General features: G+C 41.9%; 1 long non-coding RNA gene across 2 annotated transcripts in view; it reads left to right on the top strand.

Moving 5' to 3' along the window:
• The window catches only part of LOC114904575, a 36,418-nt gene extending 18,101 nt beyond the window's left edge, over positions 1-18,317 (top strand). Inside the window, exons 4-7 of one of the 2 annotated variants that reach the window (XR_003795987.1) lie at positions 515-730; positions 15,103-15,185; positions 16,472-16,678; positions 18,024-18,317. This is a non-coding gene — a long non-coding RNA (uncharacterized LOC114904575). Of the gene's footprint in view, positions 1-514; positions 731-4,952; positions 5,326-15,102; positions 15,186-16,471; positions 16,679-18,023 lie in introns of those variants that run through there. The other variant, XR_003795988.1, reaches the window with a different exon arrangement.
• The last annotated feature ends 2,547 nt before the right edge of the window (positions 18,318-20,864 follow it).

Genomic DNA, 20,864 nt, shown 5'->3' with positions numbered 1-20,864 from the left:
AAAAAAAGGAAAAGCCAAGGAAGACTCCCACGTCACGAAGCCTTGGAAGTTGCCCGGGAGGGTGGGTATTGGTACTGTCCCAGGACACGACACAGGGACAGGTTTGGTAGAGATGAACAAACAGGTTGAGATTTGTGAGACCCTGGCTGAGTATATATCAGTCTGAAGGCAGTGGAGAGTCTGGACCAGAAACAGATTTCAGAGGCATCTCTACCTAAGAGCTACACTTAACGTAACAGCTAGAAAAGAGCCTAATGTTTTAAACTCTTAGACTCCCAGTTTAATTATTATGTTGACAGAGCCACCCTCTCATTTCCATTATTTCAAATTATTTATCCCAGAAAGGAACATTGCCAGCAGTAGATAATCACAGCCCTGTGATGGCTAACTTTGAATTGTATCATCTGGGGAGTTTGAAAATGTAGATTCCTAGATCCTAACCCCAGAGAATGATTCAGTGAGTGAGGCAGAGAGAGACATTTCAGATATCCACCCTCCTCACCTTTTTTCTCAGCTCCTGGAAGTAAACGGGATCACGTGACAGGTTCTGGCCAACAGACTGTGAGTAGATGTGCCAGGAGTCACTTTGGTGGTCTTCTTCACCTGCCACGTCAACAGCAAGAGGCTTTATCTCCGCGGTGGAGCCACCAGAGAGAAACAGCCTGCGTCCCCGAGCCCCTGCTGAAAATGAGATGCCCTGGAGGACACTCAGAGCCACAGCGGACTTTGCGTGAGTGAGAAATAAACCTTTCAAGGTGAAATCGCCAAGCTTCTAGGGTGTGTCTCTTACTGTAGCATAGCCTGGCCAATCCTGACCAATGCAGCCTGCCTTCTAGGGGGCCCAGAAACCAGTTTTATAAACAGGCACTATTGGTGATTCTGGGGCAGTGGCCCACTGACCACACTTTGTGATAAGTGACCACACTGACCTTTTGTGATAGTATGGGCCTCATGGGTACCTTAGAATCTTCCTCAACACCCAGAATGTTAGATCTTCCGTAAAGGAGGTTTGGCTAGCAAAGGGTACGCCCTTTGAAATGTTATTGGTGTATGTCTTTTAAAGGAAGCATGGTTCATCAGCATAATTAATGTATTGATCCCTGTTTGTTGAGCATTTACTCTGTGCCAGGCACAGCACTAAGTGCTTCACATACATTATCTCATCACCCCCATTGCAAGGCAGACAGGATTGTAGGAAGACACGGGTAAGAAGTGGTAGAGTGGGATTTGAGCCCAGTTCTGTCTGATTCCAAACTTTTGCTCTGACTCATATGCTCTCAATTTGCAGACTCTATCCTCCTGATGTTTTAGAGCTGGGGTCCTGCAGTTGAGGGTGACTTTAGTGCCCCCATCAGAATGACTTGCAAAGGTTGTGGTAATACTAAATGTTGTGTAGTATTAAATAGTAAACAGTTTCTTAAACCTACTTAATGATTTTCAGCTAAGCATTTTTCAGGCTTTTGAGGACAGCTATCTAGCATACTTTCAACTTTCCTAACAATGAATGAAGGTTTTTTGATTTCTAAGGGCTGCAAAGGAAGTTTGCTGTGGGGTTACAGTTCCTTCTCTGGGGATCCCAGACTCTAATGAATTTGCATATCCATAAAGCAAACTGATAACACCAATTGCTTGAAATAAATTCCCTTAACAGGTCTCTATGCATTGACCATATGTCAAAAAGTCTAAAAAATAGTCTCCACAGAGAAAGACAAATACTATATGATCTCACTTATACGTGGAATCTAGAAAACCCAAAGCCATGGAAACAGAGAGTAGATTGGTGGCTGCCAGGAACTGGGGTGTTGGGTGGTGATGAGATATTGGTCAAAGGGTACAAACTTCTAGTCATAACATGAATGAGTTCTAGGGATCTGTTGTGCAGCATGGTGATTATAGTTTACAATACTGTATTGTATATTTGAAGGTTACTAAGCGTGTAAGTCTTAAACGTTCTCACCATACACGGTCTCCAGATCAATAGTCTATATAGTTCATCCTCTCTTGATTCTCAACAACTCAATCTGCTTAAAAGCAGATCTGTCTCTTCTTATGATACTAGAGTTAAGGTAGGCCCAGTCTTCTCCCAAGTCATACAGTTTTGCGTTTGCTCCTTCCCCTGGACAGGTAACAGGACAAGCCAACTCATGGGCACAAAGAGAACAGTTATGGCCCACTCAAAACCAGAGCTCAGCTAATTAGTGGATGGCAAAGCAGGAGGCGGGAATGTTTAGTAATCATAACAACAACAACAGCAAAAAATACCTCGAAGACTTCTCAGTAAAAGGAACTGTTGTCCCAACAGACCATGGATGTGCTTTTTAAAATCTGTTAAATGTCAAATCAGCTGATAGGGTCCAATGTTGACAAGCATTCAAAAGGGCTTTTTCTTATCAAATAGAGAATCTTGTTGCAAAATCATTATCTACAGTCTACAGTAGTTGGTAATCTTGTTAGGAACGTTGACTAAAAGGCCCTCTGGATTTATTTTTCCCTTAGCTTCTCTTCAGAAATGGGTAGCATGGAGGGAGAAGTTACCATGGGATACCATGACTGGGAAAGTGATTTACCCTGCTATTGCTAGAAAGGTTGGTTAGTTCGTTGATACAATTTAATGCCAACTCCCAGAGTAATTAAAAATTAGAAGAGTGATTTGGTGCAAGCTCATGAAATATCTCCAAGCACGATTTGCTCAAGTCCCATTTTCAAACGAAGGGTCCTGGAAGAAAAATGCCCCTACAGTTCCAAAGTGCCCCATCGAAGAACCCACATCTTGCCTGCAGTGCGGAGCCACAGAGGCAGGGATTTGTCCTGGGTGGAAAGTTCACCGAACATGCTGTGCTGACTTGTTGAAAATTACTTGTTCCAAAAGCCATTCAGAAACCAGTAATTCTATTAGCTTGACTTCTGGAACAGTTGCCTACCTGCAGTAAAAAGTAATTACAGCTGTCCGCCAGCAAATAATCGTTCCAGTGTCTGAACGAATGGCGAATCTTCTCTGGAAGGAATTACTGTTCTTCAATGAGTCAGCTCAGACCATGTCTCCGCCTTGGTTGTGACGGACTGGGCCATCTGCCTAAACCAGTGAGGGAAGGGGAAAGGGCTAAGCGTGCTTTACTTGGTGGAAACAGGCAGGACAGGGACTTCACAAAGCTTATCAGCTGCAAGGCTTTTCTGAGCCAGGCAAAGCCCTTCATGAAGACACGGGCACCCGAGGCAGCTTTCAGGTCAAGGACTTGGCCACTGACTGTGAAACTGAGTCCCTCTAAAACCGAGTTCCCTTGCGGAGTTTATGATTAATCTCTCTATTCAAAACCTTGATCCCTTTCTTGTCTCCTCTGACCTCAATCCTGTGCTAACTGAACATGAATCAAACAGAGTCAGATGACAAAGATGGCTGTTCTCGGTAACATTGTTAATACAGTAAAATTGCTATTATGGAGGTCATCATTAACGTAAAGACTCAGAGCAAGATGAGCTCACAGATCCCTGAGCCTTGGACCATCTGGCCAGAGAATCATAAACCAGAGGCATCCTGACTCGCGAAACGACAGTTAAGAAATGTCACAGAAATGTCACAAAATGATTAATCCCAGTTTCTTTGTTCTTCCCGTTTAAAACAGCCCTAACTCAAAGACCAAGATGGAGTGGATCTGAGACTGGTCTCCCACTCCCTTGCTTGGCACCCTGCAAATAAACCCTTATTTTGCTGCAAACACCCCCTGTCAGAGTTTGGTTTTCTGCACCGTGGGTCTTGCTCTAGAACAGCTGCATCAAGAAACCTCTGATGCTCTGGCCTTTTCCTCCCATTCTTTGCCAGTGCTCACAACATTTACAAGGGAGCCTAGTAGACAGGAATCCCTGTGCCCACAGCCGGGTAACAATGGCAAGGGGTGTCCAGGTAGACCGTTTCCAGAGGAAAAGAAGGGGAACAGTTTAGCAAGGGCAGGAGGTCAATTTGTAAAAGGAAAATTTCCAGTAAATTGGAACAATGCTTTTCCAATAACACTCAAAGGTCCAGGCGCTCAGGATTCCTGAAGGACTGCAATATCACTTCTGAAAAGCCAGCTCTACTTCGGTTGGCATCCCCTACGTCATAACAGCTGGCAGAACTGGGATACAGCAGAACCTCCTCCGGACTGGAAGAAGATCAGGGTTCGGGCCCAGTTCTTAGATCTTCCAGACCTCTGTTTCGTCACATGTGCAATGAGAGGAGCAGTTATTGTTGAGGGCTCTGACTTGGAAATTCTCTAGATTTGGGGCACAGTTGGGCTGTGTGGTCTGAACACTGGTGGGATGCTATGGGCAGCCAGCTTTGGAGATGATGGCTTTTAAAGGGCTCCTGTGCTTGGAGGTCCAAAGGGCATAGTTAAGCCCTGGGGGGAATTTATAAACTGCTGTTGAGTTGGTAGAGAGTAGATGGTCTGGTAGAAGCCAGGCTCCGTGGTAGCTCTGTGCCTAGAGGCTGGGTCTTGTGCAACTGACCAAACTCTCGCAGCCCTGATCCCATCCATTATCCTCTGCAAATGAAGATGAAGCACTGGGGGAATGTTATATTGGTGAGCGCGTTATGAGGGACGGGCCCCGCCTGCCGAGCCACCAGCTTCCTGCTTGGTCTTCCATTTCAGTAACACCTAATTTGGCAACTCACAGTTGCCTGCAGTTGTAGCGTGGTTCTGTGGCTGTGCACCAGCCCCTGTTTTTTGTTCTCTCTTCAGCTCTAGTTTAATATTAATATTGACTCATGATATTAAACACCTAACTTAACTGTGGACACAGTTTCTCCTTAGAGACCAACAATATTGGTTTAGAATGTGTCGCAAGGAAGACATGAATTCTTTCCTAAATAATTATGCCCGGGGTTAGTTGCATAGGTAACAGTAATTAAGCAAATCCCTGAGATAGTGATTTACAAATTATTAATGCAAAGTGTATTTTGTTTCTCTCCACTGTAGGTTTACTTTATCATCACATCCATGAAAAATGTTAATAGAAATAATGTATTTTTAATATGCACCTATTAAGGATGTCATTTGACTTTTCATTTGCCGCTTTAAACCACTTTCAACTCCAGTGATTTTATAAATTACAATTTTTGAGGCAAAGACTAGGGAAATAATTCACCTAATTTTTGCAAAGTACTTTGTTCAAAATATTTTGCAGGCAAATTTTAACCTTATGAAACTCCCATTCCCCCATCAGATTATGTTTCGTTTTGAATGTAACATTCCACACTTGTTCGGTAAATATTCAAGTGAGCTCTTTGTGGAGCCCTGGGCTGGGCACCTAAGTGCTGTAGAAATTGAGAATAAACACTTGACTGTTTTTGCTTTTAGTTACCTTGGAGAGCTCTTTCACTGTCAAGGTTGAAACCTTGGAGAGCTCGTCCTTTTTCAAGATTTTCAACTCCATGCAGACCTTTCCAGCTCTGTAAACCTCCAGGCCCACACTTCCTCTCAGGTATCCTGTCATCTGAAACCAAACTCCACCTCTAGGCTGGTCTTCGGCTGGGACGTGCCTTTGGCTGGGCCTTGAAGTGTGGAGGTTGAATGGGTGTGCGGAGAGAGGCAGGGGAGGTGTTCTAGGTAGCAAAGCAATTAATTAGGAATAAAACAGGTGTGGTGGCACTGCTCTCAGGCTCCTGTGGACTTGGGGGATGGGAGAGAATTAAAGCAGGTAAACCTTGTGTCCCACTGATGATCAGTGAGGTGGTGTCAGTGCACAGAATGGACTGGAAGGACCCTGGAGGCGGGGGGACCAGCCAGGAGGCAGTTTTACTGTTGCAAGTATACCATAGGACAGTATCGATGACAGTGAGAGACCATTTCCATCCTTTTGGATGAGAGGGTCATGGGCCCTTTGAGAATATAATGAAAGCTGTGGGTGTGATCCCCAGAAAAATATGCACACATGTACCACATATTATGGGTGATTTTGGAGGGTTGGTTCATGGGTCAGTAGGTGATTTGGGATCCCCAAAGGACACAGGAATATTTGCACAGTCTAACTGGTGGGAGTAAATAGGGAGACTCTGGGAAAGAAGGGAACACGTTTAGTTTCGTACAACAGGACAGGTGAGCGGGGGTGTGCTCAGGACAACTGGACGCCTGTCTGGAGCTGTGAGGAAAGGCCAGGCAGCATGGCTGGAGCGGGAGAGCTGAGTCATTTGATTCAATCGCAAGAGTTTATATTTTGAGAATGAACGGGTTTCCTGAATTAACAATAAGCAGAAAGCAATCAAGTATTTCCCAGCATAAATGCTGGGGGCACTATTTACGTGGGTAATCTTCCTAGAAGTGTTTGAGATCACTGTGATAAAAGCCATACATAAAGGAATAGACTCTAGGTGAATCCCTAAGTAAATTAGTTCATTAATATTCATTATGAAGCTTAAAAATTAAATGTAAGATGTAAGACTCAAGATCAGGATAAAAGATGACCATCTAAAATTATGGTTATTAGGGACTTCCCTGGTAGCCCAGTGGCTAAGACTCTGCGCTCACAATGCAGGGGGCCCAGGTTTGATCCCTGGTCAGGGAACTAGATCCCACGTGACGCAGCTAAGAGTTAGCATGCTGCAACTAAAAGATCCCCAATGATGCAACTAAAGATCCCTCATGCAGCAACAAAGATCCTGCATGTAGCAACGACGATCCTGTGTGCCACAACTAAGACCCAGCGCAGCAACTAAAGATCCCTCATGCAGCAACAAAGATCCTGCATGTAGCAACGACGATCCTGTGTGCCACAACTAAGACCCAGCACAGCCAAATAAAATAAAATAAGTAAGTAAATAAATAAAATTTTTAAAGGGTATAAATGCTTTAAAAAATAAATAAAATTATAGTTATTAAAATAAGCTTAAGATGAACAGATACATCAAGATGTCTCAGATTTTCAAAATTGCTTTCGCAGTGTCTACCGGCTGCAAGGGAAGCAGTTGTAGGTCAGAATAGCATGCCTCCGCATCCCAGCTTCTCTGCCTACATCACCCCAGCTGGCAGCCAAAGCAGCAGCATCTTTTGACCCTGTAACCTGCACTCAAGGTGGGGCTTTTTGGAGACTGATCTCCTGGGAGCAGATGTGTAGAAGTAGGCTGCTCTCCCAGAAGAGATGAGGGAAGATGATACGGTTCGTTCCCAAAATATCCAGGGCTGCCATCCACTCTCTACAAGAAATCACCACTCTGATATTTGGATTTGGGGAATTCACCAGTTCTAACTGGAGCCAACGAGTCACACCTATTTCAGAGACTAAGGGTGGGACACATCCCTGAATCTTCCCTCAGTCACCCTCCCATGCTGTCACCACCTTCCCAAAAGTTCTGGAGGTCACTGGGCAGGCCATGCAGGGTCCTGAGTGGGTCTCAACTGGCACTGACCACAGTATAGCCATGAGCCACTCCGGCCAAAACTGAGCACATGTCATGACTTTCTTGGAACCTACACCATCTGTTCACTACAACCTATGCTAGGTCTCTCCATACAGGCTCTTCAGATAACCTGAAAGCAGAGACTTTAAAATGGATTTTGTGCACTGTTGGTGGGAATGTAAATTGATACAGCCACTATGGAGAACAGTATGGAGGTTCCTTAAAAAACTAAAAACAGAACTACCATATGACCCAGCAATCCCATTACTGGGCATATACCCTGAGAAAACCATAATTCAAAAAGAGTCATGTACCACAATGTTCATTGCTGCTCTATTTACAATAGCCAGGACATGGAAGCAGCCTAAGTGTCCATCGACAGATGAATGGATAAAGAAGATGTGGCACATATATACAATGGAATATCACTCAGCCATAAAAAGAAACAAAATTGAGTTATTTGTAGTGAGGTGGATGGACCTAGAGTCTGTCATACAGAGTGAAGTAAGTCAGAAAGAGAAAAATACTGTAGGCTAACACATACATATGGAATCTAAAAAAAAAAAAAGAATACTGGTTCTGAGGAACCTAGGGGCAGGACAGGCATAACGACACAAACATAGAGAATGGACTTGAGGACACAGGGAGGGGGAAGGGGAAGCTGGGATGAAGTGAGAGAGTGGCATGGACTTATATGTACTACCAAATGTAAAATAGATAACTAGTGTGTAGCAGCCGCATAGCACAGGGAGATCAGCTCCGTGCTTTGTGACCACCTAGAGGGGTGGGATAGGGAGGGTGGGAGGGATATGCAAGAGGGAGGAGATATGGGGATATATGTATATGTATAGCTGATTCACTTTGTTATAAAGCAGAAACTAACACACCATTGTAAAGCAATTGTACTCCAATAAAGACGTTAAAAAAATGGATTTTGTGGGTACTTCTGGGCAGAGTGATTTACTTGCCAAGATAATTGTGACACTTTCCAGGAGCTACATAACTTTTGGGATCCATTTGGATGGTTATGGCATAGGAAGTCTAAAAGCTCCCTGCTCCCCAGAACTTGCAACAACTGGAATGCTGTTGCTTATTTATTTTTACAGCACTTGTCTCTTATCAGAAAACATCAAATGACAAGAGAGGTGACTCAAGCCAAGGATTCCAGTGTCTGGTCCTATTAGTGGATGAACCATCTTACTGGATGAACTGTAGCTCTGTGCAACCTTCACTGATGTTTGGAATGAGGACCCTGAGATACATACCATGCTGCATCATTGAGAAAGAATCAGACAAGAAATCCACCAGTTTTTACAGGTGTTATTTACAATAAGTGTTGATGCAAAATAAGATTTTCTCCTTGACTTCCAAAAGCAAAATTTCCAGAACTGCCTTGATCTGCTCAGCTGGAGGAACCAGGGCTGGCTTGGTGGGGACCTGTCCTGGGTAAGGGGCTCCTGGGGGGGCTTAGACAGGCTTCATCAAAGAGCTGGGTTTAAATCAAGGAGAAAGCAGAAGACAGTGTTAAGAGCCAGAGAAACCATCCTAAGCATCAGGTACAAGGGTCAGGAAAGGCCATAAGCAGGTCAGACGGATGCTTGTATGACAGACAGTGACTTGGGACCAGCCCTGTGCCAGAGGAGGCAATGGCCCTGGGGGGCGGGGCGCGGGGTGGAGGGGGACCTGTTCTAATGGGAGGTGACCAAAGGGATGCAGGCAGATTGACCAACTAAGAGATGCCAGAACAGAATGAGGAAAATTCCAGAAAACAGAGGTTATATTTTTGAGACAGGAATAAAATCCTAAAATTAGAGTTTGAAGTCTCCTTGTGTGATGGGTATTTTGCATATCTATTCACAGGACTAATAAATGCTTATTAGTTACATGGCTACCCCTTGTCTCAAGCACAGGCTTCCTTCCGGTGTTTTGTGTGGTCTGGTCTCAAATTGCCTGAGTAAGCAAGGGGCTGCCCAGGCTTCTGGGGTATTTGTGGTGCAGGGTCTTGTCATCAGGCCCATTTTTTTGAGGCGATAACAGGTCTTTCCTCCCTCCCTTTGTCCTTCCTTTTGAATAGTAAAATCCCTCAGGCCAGGTGAAAAGCCTCCCTTTCTATTGGCGCATTTGAAGTTCCTGTAGGTTGAGGGTCATGAGCGGAGTAGGTCAAGCTGGCTGGAAGGAGCCTGGGCCCCACGTGGCTGTGGGCTTTTCACAGGCAGTGGCTTGCCGGTGCTGAGTCTGGACTCCCAGTGAGCCTGTTTGCTGCTTCTGTTGGCTTGTCAACCGCTTCTCCTGGCTTCTCACTGTGCTTTGCGCTCTTTTGTGATTGTGGGAGCAGTTCAGTGAGGCCCCCTCTAGCCTTTCCTCACATTGGCCTCACCTTGAGTTTTCCAGCTGGGGCCATGTACTACATGGGATGCTCCTCCTGGGAATGACACAGGGTTTTCAAGAGATTAAAACAAACAAACAAAGCAAACCCTGGGGGAATGTCATCCCTGTGTTATGTTCCTTCAGCCCTTAGAGCCCAGGGCAGGGATAGGAATCTTGTCAGTGTTGACTAAAAGAAATATGGAAAGAAGTCAGATGCATGGGACGCATTTAGGTATTGGTGCAAAGCATAACCATCACTTCTGGCAGTTCTAAAAATTGATAGGATGATACGACATGTCAGTACTTTCAAAATCTCAGCCTCTTGCTAATACGCTGGATCCTAGAGATTCTTGCTTTTTAGTTCTGTGGATGATAATGGTTCGCCATGAACGTTTGCAGTTATTCAAGGGCGGGAGATCAGGTTTTCCTGAACATTCTGATTCTGAAAGCTTCACTTCCGGAAGGTCATTCATAAGCCCACTAACACGGAGCCCAGTGTCGCTGGCTGGCATATTAGAGATGCTAATTTAGTTTTCTGTCTTTATTACGTGATCCCTTTTAAAAGAAAAACTCCTCCAGTACTATTCATCCAATTGCTCAGTCTCATGCCATGATGTATAAAGTTTTACAGTAATTGAAAAAGCAATGAATAATACCCCAGCCAGTATATAAATCACAAAGTTCATTAATTCAAAGCACTGAACATCAATTTGTAGAAGACTGTAGCACAGTGTAAAATAACATTACCTACAGTGTAAGAATGGGAAAGTGAGAATTAATTTTATTTTAATTTTTAATGCACTTTGCTCAAAAAAGATATTAAACATTAACGTAATTTAATATATATGCTGGCATTTATTAAACCACTGATTCATGAACAAATTAAGCAACACATATTTTTTAAGTATTAAAGATTCAATAGTGATAATTAACTTGAATGTCAAAGAGGAAACCATTATCAGCACATTCTGCAGAATCCCCCAAAGATTATGCAACCCATATGCTGAAGGATTGTGAAAGGTTGCAATCAGCTACCTGATAATCCCAGGAGAGGCTGAAAGACATTATGCTTTCGCTTGTTCTGATGAATCAGTTAGCTAAACGTTTGAGGATGGCAAAAAATCAGGAGATGAATTTCTGTCCTTGATGCCAACTTTCCCTCTAACAGAGAAAGATCTATTTCTTCTATTTAGGCAAATCAAGCTGCATTATGGAGGTTCTGTCTACAACGTAACCATCACTAATGATGCAGAAGGGAGGGCTACACTGGGAATGTTGCTTAGTCTGAATGACCATCACCACTAGGTGATTTCACTTTTGAGGTCTTCAAATTTGAGGGAGCTGCCTTGAATTTTGATTCTTTAAATACAAAAACTAACTCAAAAGAAGTAGCAAATTGAGATGATTTTTCACTAAAAGGAAAGAGTTGTCACTCTGGGGACTGAATTAGTGGATAAGCCAATCAGGGACTAAACCAACATACACTGTTACGTTGTTTTTTTCCTTGTTGTGAAACTGCACTTTTTTTGTGAAATTCCACTTGGTTGGTGTTGAAATTGTGCATACGATTCCAAGTTGCTAAAAAAAGGAATCTATTGTCTTTGAAATTTGTCAATGTATTTGTCTATTCTAACAGGGCCTTTTGGCTTAAATTATGTAGTTTGATAGGCTACAATAATCAAATTGAATGAGTGCCAGTGTCCACAAAACAGACCCATAAATTCTGTTGGTTAATTAACACTTTTTTATGTTCATAATTTTTCTGCAAATGAATCTCTTCCACTCAAACTTGTAATCTGCCTCGCATCAGTGGCCTCCGCTGGTGCACCCTGTAGAGTCACTTTGGCTCATAGTTTGTAATTATTTATGCAAAAAATTAGCAATCAGAATTTGAAATGTATTTAAATAATCCTGGAAGAAATAAATTTGGGACAGAACCGTCCTTTCGAAAATAACTTTTTTCTCCTTTATTATAAAGGTTAAAATATTCATTTTATATTATTCATAAAAATATAAAATTGAATATGTATCTTTCTCAGAGCTCCGCTATCCAGATGTCACTTTGTTTATGTTGGGGTACATAAACTTTTTTTTGCAAATATACATATATATTTTTCCAAAAGTGTGGTCATACTAAGCCTATTGTTTTAAAACCTGTTAAGAAACATGTCATAGGGAATTTCCTGGCGGCCCAGTGGTTATGACCCTGCGCTTTCACTGCCGAGGGCAGGGGTTCAATCTCTGGTCAGGGAACTAAGATCCCCTAACCTGTGGGGTGCGGCCAAAAAAAAAAAAATGCCGTGTATCGTGACAGCTTTCCATGTTAACAAGTATAAATTGGCTTCATCGCTTGTGAGGCTGCATAATATTTTACTTTCTGGACCTCTAGGTTGTTTCCACTTTTCACTATTTGTAATAGACTGAATTGTGTTCCCCCCAAATCCGTATGTTGAAGCCCTAACCGTGAATGTGACTATATTTGGAAATAGGGCTTTTAGAGAGGTAATTAATGTTAAATAAGGGTAGAGCCTTAATCCAATATGACTGGTATCCTTATATGAAAAGGAAACAAAGCCAGAGCAAAGCCACGTGAGGATACAGCGAGAAGGTGGCCATCGGCAAGCCAAGGAGGTCTCAGGAGAAACCAACCCTGCTGACACCTTGACCTAGAAGCATATCTAAGATAAATTTTAAGACAAATTTCATGAAAAGGGCTAGTTCAAAAGTATTCCCTTCAGCATCTCTTCTTCCCCTCAACCTTCTTCCCCTCTATTTTCTCTTCTCCTTTAACTTTTTACACGTATTACCAAATTTCCATCTAGAAGATTTCTACCGAGGTATCTTGCCACCATCAGCATGTAATAATATCTGCTTCCTGCACAAACTGGTATTTTCAGACTTAAAATCTTCACCATCGTTTATTGTGGTGAAATTTGCATTTCTTTGACTGTTAATAAGAATGCTATCTTTCTACCTGATTATTTGTAAATCTTTTGTGAATTGCATTTTTATTTCATTTTTCCCATTTTATCAGGGAGAGTCACGTTTTCCTTATTCATTTATAAGAGCTCTTCATATGTCTTAAGGATATTAGTCCAGATGACCTAGTTTTTTTTAAAAAAATGATTGCTTCTCTTTTTACATTTGTTTGTGACAGTTTTCTGTAGTTCAGAAGTTAAAAAATTTAATCTAGCAAAAATTATTTTCTTTTTGGAATTTCTAAATTTGGTGTCATGCTTAGAAAGATCTCATTTGACTCAAGATTTTTAAAATACCTATATTTCCTTCTAGTTTTTCATGTGTTTTAAAAATATTTAATCTTTGATCCTCCTAGAATTTATTTGCTACTAAGAAGAGCTAGGGATATGATGTAATTTTCCCTCCAAACTAAAATCTATTTCAAGATCATTTATTGAATAATCCATACTTTCTTTACTGATATGAAATACCATATTTATGCTAGATCAAACTCTGTTTCTATACTCTCTATTCTATTATATCTACCTAGTTTTAAACCAGTGTCATATCCATATAAATTACAGTGGATTATTATAGCAATATATTTTAAATCTGGTAGAGTAAGTTTGTTGGACTATTTTAATTTAAATGGCATTCTCAGCTCTTATTACAAGGTTATAAGCAATAGTCTGCATGGGATGAAGAAGAGCATTGCTATTACCAATTGAGTCTTTAATTTCATCTCTGCTGCAGTTATACTGAAAAAATATCTCTTTCATTGTCCCATCATGTCATCTTACGAGCATTATCTGCTAATGTTTGTGTTTCCCTTTCTGGATTATGAGATCCTTGAAGGCATCTTGAGTGATATTTCCCTCACTTGGAGTGATAGTTTATCACCAGTATAAAGCATAGTACTTAGCATGCAGTTAAAAGATAGTTTTGCTTTTTATTTTTTAAAATAAAAAACAAGGAGCTTTTTTTTTTTTTGCAGTACGCGGGCCTACTCACTGTTGTGGCCTCTCCCTTTGCGGAGCACAGGCTCCAGACGCGCAGGCTCAGCGGCCACGGCTCACGGGCCCAGCCGCTCCGCGGCATGTGGGATCTTCCCGGACTGGGGCACGAACCCGTGTCCCCTGCATCGGCAGGCGGACTCTCAGCCACTGCGCCACCAGGGAAGCCCAGGAGCTATTTTTTGTTCTCCATCTTTTTGATAACTTTTTCATTTCTTTTAGTTGATTTTTTTTTTTTTTTGCATTGAAGCATCATTTCAGTATTACCCCCAAATTCTCATAAGCTGTTTGTAACACAAACATCTGTTTGTAAGTTTTTTGTAAGACTATGGCTTGAATTAGATCATCCTTGCTTAATAAGCCTGCTTTTAGTGACCCTGTTCCAACAGATGTTATTAGACACTTACTATATTCTGTAAAAGGGTCAACCATAGGATCCTGTAGGATGGACTGCTAGTAGCAGTGTCAAAGGAGACTGAATGAAGAAGAGTTTTTTGTTATGTTTTGGTCAAGGCTGAAGCATGTCTAGCCCTGTGTCTCCTCTCCCGCTTTTAGGTGGGCAACCCAGCCTAGCTTGAGAAAGAGGGCAGTGCAGATTAACAGTGGTAAGGGGATGGATCTGTGTGTGTGTGTGTGTGTGTGTGTGTGTGTGTAAAGGCAGCACCTTTACAATTGTACTTTTTTGATGGCACAGTGGTGTCTGTGTGGGTACTTTCATTCCTGTAGGAGACACTGAGAATTAACTAAAAATTTTCAAAGGGTTGAACCCTAAGAACTTAGCAAAAAAGAAGTTGGAAAAATATAACTCCAAAAAAATCCTCTGTCCTTATACCTAATTCAAGTTAGTGGCTGCCTTTGGGGAGAGGGTGGTTGGGAAGTGGGTTTGAAAGGGTACACAGGGAGTTCAACTTTATAATATTTTATTTCTTTTATTTAAATCAGGATTTTTCAGCCTCAGCATTGACATTTTGGGCCAGATAATTCTTTGCGATGGGGATTGTCCTGTGCATTTTAGGATGTTTAGCAGCACCTCTGGGCTGTATTCACTAGATGCCAGTAGCATCCCCAATTGTGACAACCAAAAATACCTCTAGACACCATCCAATGTCCCCTGGGAGTCCCCGCCCCACTGTGGAAAGCCACTGATTTATAATAGAAAACAAATAAGCACAAATAGAACTAATTAATAGAAAAGAAGAGAATATTTACACGTGCTAATTGGGGGCAGGGGTAAGCACATAATCATTCGTTGTATTATTCTGTATCTTTAAACTCTTCCTAAAGACTCAAAAGAAAAATGTATCTTTTTACTCTTTTTTAAAAGATCCAAATCTTTTAGCTTGTGATAATCAAAAGTGATGTTTCCAATAAACTTCTATCTTCATTCCATGATAGGTTGGGCACATTCTTGCAGAGCCAACCCCGGGGGATGCTGCTCTTTGATATGCTGCTTCACACAGTTACTTCAGAGATTTTTGGTAATTCATCTTCACTCCTGATCGCTGTATGTTGGCCTAGTTTATTGCTCCTGCCTGATTCCCAGCAATCCATAAAGCCCTCCCTTCATATTTTAACCTGTCTAATCCACTCTTCATACTGCACAGAGTGATTTTCCTAAGACACAAATATGTGATGTCCCTTTACTTAAAATCCTTCAAAATCAGGTCCAAATTTCTTCCCAGGATGCAACCTTGTGGTGCGATTCCTATGCAGATCACCTGAAGTTTGCAGACTTACAGGTTGAGGGCACTGTCCCTGATAAGACTGCTCTCCTTCAGATTCCAGTCACAAGTTCAGGGGCCCCCAGCCTACCTGCACTTCTGACCAACTGGCTACAAATTCAGGGGTGCCCTCAACCACCTAGAGCAACTCATAAAACTCTCAAGAGAGTACTATACTTACAACTACAGTTTTATTATAAAGGATGCAAATCAGGACCAGCCAGATGCAGAGCCTCTGTGCACTTTCCTAGTAGACTCAGGATGCACCCTCCTCCTTGCACATTTGATGTATTTGTCGACCAGGAAGCTCACTGGAGTCTTGGGGTCTCGAGTTTTATTGGGGTTTCATTACATAATATGATTGATTGAATTATCAGCCAGGTGATTGAACTCAGCCTCCAGCCTCCTTCCACTCCCTAGAGGTTGGCTGGCTCAAAGCCCCAACCCTCTAATCACATGGTTGATCTTTCCAGCATGACTGGTCTAAGTCATGACAGTCATGCTGGAAAGTCATCGCGTTAGCATAAACACAGGTGTGGTCAGGGGCCACCATGAACAGCAAAGGATCACTCAGTAAATGCCAAGGATTTAGTGTTTACCACTGAGAGACACAAGGACCAGACAAATTCTTTACTGTTCAACACAGGGCATCAGGGTTCTTCAGGACGTGACCCCAGCCTCTCTCACTTCACTGCAGCTACACAGCCCTGGTTGAGAGTCCTTGAACACACCTTGCTGTTTTAGAAACTGGACTTCTGCACATGCTATTTCCTCTGTCTACCTGTGTTTTCTCCTTTGTCTAGCCAGGGAACTCCTTCTTATTTGTCAAGACGTAGGTGAGCAGTTCCACCTCTGTGGAGCCCTCCCAGGCAGAGTTAATCCCCACCTCCCCAGCTGCTAGTACTCCTTGTTTGTTTATAGATTATCTTTGCACTGTTTGTTGAGATGTCTGTATGTCCTGTTGGCACGTAATGTAGTGACTGCCGAGTGAATGTTTCATGGAGTTTTGCCTACATTATTTGAAGTTATATTTGTCTTTTTAGAAAGTGTCCTCTTGCCCTTTTTTGCTGCCATGTTCGCCACGTCACCCTTCATGCTCCAGCACTGTGGCAGTTCCTCATTACAAACATCCTTTCTTGGCTACTGGTGGATGAGCTACCACTTAAGATCTTGTTGCTGACAATCCTGCCCGGCCATTCATGTTTTGGAAAACTCACGGGTAACACTGATGAGATGACACAAGAAGTAAGGTTTGTGAAATATCTAGAAGTAGAAAGTGGTTAAGTAGAATATTTCATTGGATGAAATATTATGCATCTAATGCATATTTATGAGGTTTGTAGTAAAACCGAGAAATGCTTATATAGAATATTAGGAGGAAAAGTAATCACAGTTATGATGAAAAAATATACCCATAAACTAAGACCCCAAAAAGACATAAAAGAACGAAAGAAAAGGCCTCTGTAGAAATACTCCAAAATAGTATTTGTCTTTGGGTAATGAAAATATGGGCAATTATTCCCCATCTTCTTTATACTTTCCAGTGTTTAAAACTTTTTTTTTTTGTATCAAGCACGTATTGCATGCTTAAAATAGTAGGAGGGGATAATTCCTCTCTGTACTCCTAAATAGGTGGGCACAAGGTGAAACCAATTTAATTTAGATACTTTCATTTGCAACTGGAAATTTACAGGTGAAAAAAAATGCACATTTTTGTTCTTTTTGGCAATGAGAGGAGGCAGTGAAAAGAGAGGCAAAGATGGGAATAAGAAGGGGAGGAGATAAACCAGCCATGCTTGCCCCATACTTAAAAGACATGCTGCCACAAGCCAGGAGAATCACAGGGAGAGAAAAGTTAATAGGAAAAAGGAGTTTTTGAGTGGAAACTGGGACCAACCAGTTCTTAAAAATGTCACTTTCCTAGTCAAAAAAGGCAGCCTGACTAGTGGGGATTTAACTATTTGCTTGTTTAAAAATTACTTAAAAAAATAAAAGGCTTATGTTTTTTCACTGATCCCTTTCATTATCAGTATAACTTATAAAAAATATCACTTTCTGGAAGAGTCTAATCATAACAGAGACTGAAAGTTCAGGGCATTTTGGGAAGAAAGTCTAGTTTAAGAGTAAGCTACACAAGAAAATTCATTTAACCTTTTCAAACTCTGGTTATAATCCCTTTTATCCAAAGCTCTTAGGCAACGCCCTCAGCCTGACCACATAACCTTCCTTATAGAAGAGTAAACCTGAGTTTCCTCCTAGAGACTCTTCTAAATGCTAACATCATTACTAAGCGTTGTTGCTGACACTCTTCCGTAATTTCTGCACCACTTCTCAAAACTTTACATATTTCAGACAGATTCTTGAGTATGTGAACTGCGATTAGGCATAAATAGGCCACTTTAGCCATGACTGAAGAACAGTTGCTCAGGATTGTGTCCACTTATTAAGGCATTCCAACCTAAGACATGCCATCCTTCTTCCTCTTAAAAAAAAAAAGGGAAAGCAGATCACAGCAATGAAATGGCTCAGGCTGTTTTATTTCCTTGTTGATATCTCTGGTTTCCAAAGGCACATTTTCTTTCTTTTACTTCATAGGGACCAGCAGAAAATTCCTTAAGATTGAATGAGTTGATAGACCGGTTTCTCCAGTTTGCCTGAGTTACTGGGTGAAGATTCCTTTCTTCTTAAGATGAAAAGAGTTTGCTTTTACATGTTCTTCATAGGCCAATGTTGACCATAAAAATAAAAGTCAGTTATTCAACCAGCAAATATGTTTATTCCGGGATAGCGGAGGAATTGCAATTCGGGACAAACAAGCTATAGCAAAAGCCATAGGCAAGTCCAATAAACAAAGGAGAAGAACATTATTTTATAGGGAAAAAGGAGGGCACTGGGAGTTTTTTTTTAAATAAATTTATTTATTCAGTTAATTAATTTTTGGCTGCACTGGGTCTTCGCTCCTGCACGCGGGTTTTCTCTAGTTGCTGAGAGCGGGGGCTACTCGTTGCGGTGCACGGGCTTCTCATTGTGGTGGCTTCTCTTGTTGCAGAGCACGGGCTCCGGGCGCGCGGGCTTCAGTCGTCCCGGGCTCTAGAGTGCAGGCTCAGTAGTTGTGGTGCACGGGCCCAGCTGCTCCACAGCACGTGGGATCTTCCCCGACCAGGGCTACGAACCCGTGTCCTCTGCATTAGCAGGTGGACTCCTAACCAATGCGCCACCAGAGAAGCCCCAGAGGGATTGTTTTGAATGAAAATCCATTAGAGAAAGTGAGAGTTTGGGGTAATGATGGTTTCTCATCGGTTGAATTGCTGAGGTATTGGATTTCATGTAGGAGATGCAATGTACATCTTTTCCTGTTGGGGCCTCTAATTGATGGTTCCTTCTTGTTGGTGATTCTTCTGTTGGGGTCTGTAATCGACAGTTCTTCCTGTAATTGAGACTGAGTGGTATGTGCATGAGACCTCTCCTGCTTCTAGCCTCCCAAATCCATTTTAGTGAGGTTTCCCTCTATTAATGTTTATACCAGTTTAAAAGTCTCGTCATCATTGAAACTAATTGGAACACCTCTAGGCTCTGGGACTATGACCTTGAGTGTAGAGATGATGTCATTTATTCATTCATTCACTCATTCATTCTGTATCATATAGGACTCTTGGTTGTGAGTGACAGAAAGTCAACTGGAATCTGTTTAACTAAAATGAGGGATACATGAAAGGGATATTGGGCCGTTTTCCAGAATCCAAGCATAGACCCGAGGCTCCAGGGACAACTAGAATTAGAGTTCCGTACCCCCCTTCTCCAACTCACATCTGCTTTCATCCTTCTCTCTCTACAAGCAGGTTTCCTCTACTTGTCCACCAGCTCCTGGGCGATTATATCTTGGAGTCCAGACACACAAAGGGAGACCAGCTTCTCTTTATCAGTTCTAGCTCCAAAATTACTGGAAAAGAACTTTGCTTGGCCTGGATTGGGTCAGAGCTGTGTTGAACACCGACCAACTATAGATGTGGCCAAGTTGGGTCACATCCTTACCCTGACCAATCAGATGGGGCCAGGACAGTAAGGCCACATTGTACTAACATGACCACCCTGTGGATTCAGAAAAGAGGGTGCTAATTAAGCAAAACAAAAGGTGTCCACTACCTATTCATTTTTCTATACTATCCTTCTCCAAAAGTAAATGGGAATTATGTAGGTGCTATTTTGGCAACAAACAAGTACTGAGTACCTACACCTACGTACTTGGTGTCTAACTGCCTCCTGGCAATCCTTTTGTTCATGTTGTGTCTTCTATGACATTGTTTAAAGGCTGTTTTCTATGGTTTTCAGCCCCTACGTCATGCCCGCGTCTTTTTCATTCTTCATGGCCAGTCTGACTGCCCACTTTACTGAGATCAAGATTGCATAACCTCTCTCATCCAACTCTTCTGCAACTAAAATACAGCCCCTTTTCATATATCTCTCCTGCACAACCCCCCCTGCCCCACATCTTTTCCTCCCAGCTTTGGAGAAAAGATTCACTCTTGTTGGTGTCCAAGGGTGATCAAGGTCTGTGAGACAGGCTAAATGAGAGTACATTAGAAAGTGTGACAGATGCTAGAGCAGCAACTTAATCAATTTAGAGTGAATAATCTCTACTACAAAGAATAGCAACATTTACAAGTAGTTGAGCAGTGCATTCTTTTCCTTTAGTCAAGCTCCATACAAAACCAAATCATAATTTGAAAACGTTGGTTTATTCCAAGAAATACCCTGCCAAATGCACTGGAAATACCCAGATAATAATAATAATAGTTAAGTGAGTTAGTTTCATGCTCTCTGGGGTGGTTTTTCCTGTGCAGAAAAGACTATTCAAAAGTTTATTTTTGTCTAATGGTAAAAAGTTTGTAAGGGTCCAGTGAACTATGGCCATGGGTCAAATCGGCCCACGCTGATTTGCATGGCCCATGAGTTGAGAATCGTTCTTACATTTATAAATGTTGGAAAAAATAGAAAGGGGAATAATATTTTGTGACGTGAACATTTTTGAAATTCAGATTTCAGGGTAGTTGCCACAGAGACCGTATGTCCTGCTATGTCTAAAATATTTACTATGTGACCCTTTTCAGAAAGTTTGCTGATCCTGGTTTAAAAGATTAGTGTTCAGTTTATTGAAACAACAAATTCAAAACCTTAATGTGTTCCTAAGCTTTTAAAAAAACCAGATGGTTCACATCTATGAAACCACCACCACCACAATCAAGATACAGAACATTTTCATCACTCCCAAGAGATTCTCCTTGCACCACACAGAATATCCCTCCTTCTACTCCCAGAGCCAGGAAGCCACTGATCCACTTTCTGTCACTATATATTAATTTGCATTTTCTAGAATTTTATATCAACAGAGTCATACAGTAAATACTCTTCTGTGTATGGCTTTTCTTACCCAGCATA

This window comes from Monodon monoceros, unplaced genomic scaffold, assembly GCF_005190385.1.
Source record: "Monodon monoceros isolate NGI ecotype Baffin Bay Population unplaced genomic scaffold, NGI_Narwhal_1 Super_Scaffold_21, whole genome shotgun sequence".
NCBI lineage: Eukaryota > Metazoa > Chordata > Mammalia > Artiodactyla > Monodontidae > Monodon > Monodon monoceros.
The sequence above is the reverse complement of the archived record's forward strand: the minus strand, read 5'-3'. Positions and strand labels throughout refer to the sequence as shown.